The sequence below is a fragment of the Carlito syrichta genome, unplaced genomic scaffold (genome assembly GCF_000164805.1).
Source record: "Carlito syrichta isolate Samal-C Ts95f unplaced genomic scaffold, Tarsius_syrichta-2.0.1 Scaffold308897, whole genome shotgun sequence".
Classification (NCBI taxonomy): Eukaryota; Metazoa; Chordata; class Mammalia; order Primates; family Tarsiidae; genus Carlito; species Carlito syrichta.
Window position 1 is genome coordinate 36,835 of NW_007252993.1, and position 6,389 is coordinate 43,223.

Consider the following 6,389-nt stretch of genomic DNA (forward strand, 5'->3'; position numbering starts at 1 on the left):
CTCCAGTCTGGGCGACAGAGTGAGACTCCAACTCAAAAAAAAAAAGAAAAGAAAGACATGCACAATTGTGGGAATTTGTCAAAGTGACCCAGGACCAACTAAAAGAGTTCCCAATGATCAAAGCTGGAACAATTTGAACAAGCAAATAAAGTAGTATTGGATCATAATCTGAAACAAAAATCAATATTCATATATCCATACTGATAAAAATAAATGACTGAATTAAAAAATAGGGGGGAGCAGAAGAATTCTGAATAACTTATGTGAATGCTTTGTCCTCAGTTAGGTAAATATAACTACCCACTCTTTATTTATTAATTTATTCTTGAGTTGGAGTCTGATTCTGTCACCCTGGAGTGTAGGGGGACACTCATGACTATCGCAGCCTCGACCTGCTGGGTTCCAGTGATCCTTCCGCCTCAACCTTCCAAGTAGCTGGAACCACATGCATATATCACTATGCCTGGCAAGATTTTTACTTATTGTAGAGATGAAGTCTCACCAAGTTGCCCAGGCTGGTCTCGAACCCTTGGATTCAGGCAATCCTCTTGCCTCCACCTTCCAAATTGCTGAGATTACAGGTGTGAGCCACCAAGCCCAGCAATTCCCAACTATTTAAGTGTTAGCTGTGCACAATGACTTCCAAAGAATACAGTAATGAAAGGGGAAAAAGATAATAATACTTTCACAGTAGAGAAACCTGACAAATACTTCATCAGTCAATTGACTGAGGTCAATATTGATAGTCACAAGTCACATTGACTGCACCCTTGATAACACATGATAAAAACGGCACTTTTCTTCAGTGATTTTTCTCCCCAAAACACATAACCACAGCCTAATCAAAAGAAAAGGCATCCAACAAATACCAAACAAAGAACATTCCACAAAATACCTGACCAGTATTCCTCAAAACTGTCAAGGTTATCAGGAACAAGAGAAATCTAAGAAACTGTTACAGTCACAAGGAGCACAGTGACAACTAAATATAACATGGGACTCTGGAAATGGGATCAGGAACTGAAAAGAGTTATTAGGCAAAAACTAAGAAAAACTGAATAACTGGCTGGGTGCAGTGGCTCCCAGTAATGCCTGTAATCCCAACACTTTGGGAGGTGGAGGAGAGAGGATTGCCTGAGCTCAGGAGTATGAGCCCAGCCTGAGCAATATGGCAAGACCTTGTCTCTACAGTAAATAAAAAAAAATAGCCGGGCATGATGGCGCATGCCTGTGGTTCCAGCTACTTCGAAGGCTGAGGTAAAAGGATCACCTGAGCCCAGCAGGTCTAGACTGCGGTGGCCGTGAGCATGCCACTGCACTCTAGCCTGGGTGATACAGTGAGACTCCAACTCAAAAAAAAAAAAGAAAGAAAATCTGAATAACTAAAGTAAGAACTTTAGTTACGATTAATGTCTCAATATTGATTGATTAAGTGCAAACAATGCACCATACTCATGTGAGATGTTTACAATAGGGGAGACTGGATGTAGGGTATGTGAGAGTTTTCTGGACTATCTTCGTATTTTTTCTGGAAATCTACTCTAAAATTAAAAATTCGTTTAAGAAAATCCCTGAGTCTCTGGGTCACCACTAAGGTTTTCAATAAGAAAAGTTACTTTGAAACTGTTAGGTCGGTGAGCCTGTGCTGTGGGAATAAAGCAAAGAATTGCAAAGGCAAAGCAAGAGTGTATTCGCATCCAGGATAGACTGAAGGCAGCCAACATGATGAGCAGTGAGATGTAGGGTGTGAGGTAAGGGTGTATTTAGGTTTCTATAAGGAAAAAGGACTAGTAAAAATCTCTAGCAACTATATTCTTGGGTGTTGATAATATAGGTCTTGTGCCTTGATGTTGTCAGGACAACACATCTTGTGACCCCAGCAGGCAGTAGGCTGGTGGGCTGTCACTGAAGGCTGATCACAATAGATTAGGTCAGCTCAGTCCTCTGTGGCTGGGAGACAAATACTTGGAATAGAAAAGCTAATTAATACAAATCAAGCTGGGGGAGAATGCAAAACAGTTATCACTAGCTACCTTCTTGGAATCCAGTTCTGCCCTTGGCTAATGCTTAGGTGGCAGGTTAGGTAATTTGCTAAGAAAATACGACAGAACTAGGCAGTATCAACATGGCTGCACTTTAGCTAAAATTATTTCATTAAATTATTCCATTTGGGTGTTTCGTCCTTTCACAAAATTTGATTTTATGTTTGTTAATAAGTGTCTTCTAAAAATGTAGCCTGGGCAGCCTGGTGAGACTTTGTCTCTACAACAAATTAAAAAATAAAATAAAACAGCCGGGCATGGTGGCCTGCATCTGTAGTCCCAGCTACCGAGAAGGCTGAGGAAGAAAGATGACCTGAGTTCAGCAAGTCAAGGCTGCGGTAGCCATGATCATGCCACTGCACTCCAGCCTGGGGGACTCCAACTCCAAAAATAATCATAATAATCTGCTAGGTGTGGTGGTTCATGCCTATAATTCTAGGATTTGGGGAAGCTAAAGGGGAGGATTGTTTGAGCCCAGGAGCTTGAGGCTGCATTGAGCTATGATGGTACCACTGCACTCCAGCCTGGGCAAGAGTGAGACCCTGTCTCAAAATAAATAAATAAATGAATCAATTATACCAAATTTCTTTGTTCGTTTGTTAATCTAGGTCAATTCACACATATAACTGGCAGATATAGAAAATTAATTAAGAGGTTAAGATAGAGGAAAGTATTCTCTTATTGGACAAATTATTTTCTGACCACTAAAACCTTGTCAGGCTCTCCCTACCTAGTAGAGGAAAGTACAGAGATCTGCATTCCAACAACCTTAATTCCACATCTGTCCAGGGCTCAACCACAAAAGCGTAGCACAGATTTGAGACTTTAGAGTTTTTCTAATTTTCCAGCAGCAGAATGACAAGCCGGTCCTTTGGAAGACAAAATTTCAGCTCTGCAAACACAAGAGAGAAATGCTATTTTTAGAATTGTGTACAAGGTGTGAACAAAGCTAAAAGGTCAGGGAAATGATTGTATGTTTCTGTAGGAGTATTTCTGTAGGAGTATTCTGTACCAAGTTTACTCGTGCCTTGGTTTCCATGTCATCACTTAGCACTGGCATGGAAGAATCCAGCTATTATGAGTCATAACAATTTTTTTCTTTTCCATCGATTAGAGAGTACATAATGAAAACAAAGTGTTGCTATACAATGAATCATTTATGAGCCATCTTGCCAGACAGGACTGGATGTTATCAACCCCGTTTCACATACATTCCTGGATTTTCCGCTGAAAATGTGGCCTATGCTCCAGGCTGTCTGAGTGCATTCCTTTTATTGTGCCACATGGAGGCTCGAGCAACCCAGATCCGTAACAGGCAGTCACTATGAAGCTAACTAGTTTAACAGGAATTTTTGTTGCCTGTTGCTCTGGAATTGCTGCTGAGGTCCCACGTGATAAGTTCAGGCTGTTGCCTAGGCTCGTCCTGTCTCACTTTGCTTACTGAAACCATGAGAGAATAGGTCCCCCTGCCAGCCAGCCCTTCCAATCATCCCCTCCTGCTAGCCTCAGCCTACAGAAAGAGAGACCAGCCCTAGAGACTGAGTATAGGCGGCAGTAGAGGTTGTTCTTGCTCTTCCTTCAAAGCGGGCTTCCCTTTCTTTAGCCAAAGGAGGATCATGGGGGAAGCCATTGTGTAGACTGCAGGTGTACACTGGACGAGGAAACTAGCATTTTGTTCTCTTGCCAGATATCTGTTTACCATGACCCCTGAGAAGTTCCTTGACTGCTTTAGCTGTAAAAAAAAAAATTACTGAGAGACAAGTGATGGAGAACTGCCAGTATTCCCTTCCTTGCTCTTAAGAGATATGGAAGAGATCCCCACCTGTCTAATAGTTTAAGCTTTTTTGGACTTCAAAAAATAGATACTTTGCAGTATAGACTTGTCTGGGCCACCTTATACAATTAGAAAACTCAGCACGGTGCCCCCAGAAGATTAGAACAAAGGTGTCTAAGACTGTAAAGCTCAGGAGAAATATAGGGAATGATTCCTCACTATGGGGACATGTTGAAGCATCATACAACCTGACTGAACCCAAAGATAATGCATTCCAACAGTAGCTACCACAAATCAAATCAAAGGGTACAACCCAACTCCAGCAGGCATTGCTTTAAACATTTTCTCCATTTTTCACTTTCCCAAGAGAATGGAAATTGCCCACTGTTCTGGTCTTTTTCCAGGGAGAAAAGAAGGAAATTGCTTTGAAGTTTAAAAAAAAAAAAAAAGCAAACACAATAAACAGGTGTGAACTTTGCACACTGGAATGAGTGTTCTGATATCTGACATCAAAGGTTAAAATATGGAATATGGCCAAAGTGGCATGAAGGGAGCCACTCTTCAGTGGAAAATGTGGTTTACTTTCTCCTATTTGGAGGGTAAGTGTTGGGTAAAAAAGATTTTATGTTTATATCTCACACACTGGGATATTAACTCAGTATACAAGGAGTATGAACAAGAGTTTAATGCCCATAGAGATTTAGACCGTGTAGACATTTTTTGGTTTTTTTTTTGAGTTGGACTCTCACTCTGTCGCCCAGACAGGAGTGCAGTGGCCACGCCCAGCCACCGCAGCCTTGACCTCCTGGGCTCCGGCGATCCTTCTGCCCCAGCCTTCCAAGTGGCTGGAACTACAGATGTGCACTACCATGCCCGGCTAATTTTTGATTTACTGCAGAGAAGAGGTCTCACCAAGTTGCCCAGGTGGGTCTTGAACCTGTGGGCTCAGGCAATCCACCCGCCTCGACCTCCCAAAGTGCTGGGATTACATACAGGCTGAGCCACCGAGCCCAGCTGTAGACATTTTTTAAAAGACTTTTTTGGAGAAGAAATAGTAAGTCGTGGCAACAGATTTCCCTCTTTCACATCACAATACAAAAATGCCAATATCTTTGAAACTGGTTAAAATAATTTTATCTAGGACTCTTGTGATATTTTTCTTCAATTTGTTCTTGAGCCCTCTTCTGGAGAGTGACTACAAACACTAACCCTACCCTGACAGAGCCCCAGGGGAGATGTTTACAGTGTGTCTTTCACAGGATTCTTCTGTATCCTGAAGGATGGCTTAAAGCCTAAGTGTCAAATCCATGAGGAGATGTCCCTCTCACAGGCAATGCATTTATTCTGGCAGACACTCTTGTGACTCTTGTGTGACCTCAGTTAGGTGCAAGAGTGGCGGCCATGTGAGACTTAGGGGAAGTAGCCAACAAAACACATGAAACAACAGAAAGTACTGATTATTTCTCCAAGAGAAGAAGGCAGCATGACTTGCAGGGCCAATGGGAAGAGGAAAGCTGTCCGAAACATGCACGCTCAAACAGCAGGTGAGAAGAGAGAAAAAGAGGGACCTGTGAGCTGAAGCCTTTATTAGGATCTAGGGCATCACCAAGCAGGTTTTGCGCAAGGAGCTCCAGTTAGTGAATTTAAAGTAAGCAGGCAGCTGTTCCAGGAGATCACGCTGCGACTGTGAGGTGGCCAGGTAGGATATGGGGGTCAGTGGAGTCAGTCAAGTAGGCTGTATCTAGCTGTTTCATAGTAAGGTGATCAGCAGGAGGCAGTTGTATCAGGTAGATATCTGGGTTGACAACTTTGAGGAACTGAAAGGATGAAGATAACTGGAAACTCTGCTAAGGGTGACCAAGCACTGCTTTTGGTATGAGAAGGTCCAACTTATATTAAAAATGGATGCTGAGTCAACACAACATCACTGCAATTCACTACAGCCTTGAACAAAAATGATTTCATTTACTAGTGTGACCATAACTCTTATGGGAAATGATTCTACCTATTCAGATTTTATTTGCAAATTTAAAAACTATAGTGATGCATATTCTTTAAGCTTCTTCTGCTTAAAAATGTATAGTTCCCATGACATAATGACACTATAAATTGAATCATGTTAGCCCTTTGAGATATCTGGAAATCTTACATTCCATCAAAATCAATGTCACTTTACCGTAGCACCAAAAACAAGGAGAGTGACTGACATGTCTTATCAACTGATGTTATGAGATGAGAAAGACATAGAATATAAAATTCTGAAAGAAGACATGTCTTTGGGAGACTGCCAGGTTGAGACTACATAATGCCAAATATCCAAATAAAAACTAAGTATTTCCCTTAGCTGTTTGCTTACAGATATCTGAATGTTTGGCATGATATAGACATAGTATGAACAATTGCCTTCACTTAACACCATCTATACAAATATTGTATATTGTCTGAAAACACCTGAAGACTTGCAGTATTAAGACACAAAATGGAAGCCGGGCTCAGTGGCTCAGCCTGTAATACCGCGCTTTGGGAGGCTGAGGTGAATGGATTGCCTGAGCCTGCGGGTTCGAGACCCGCCT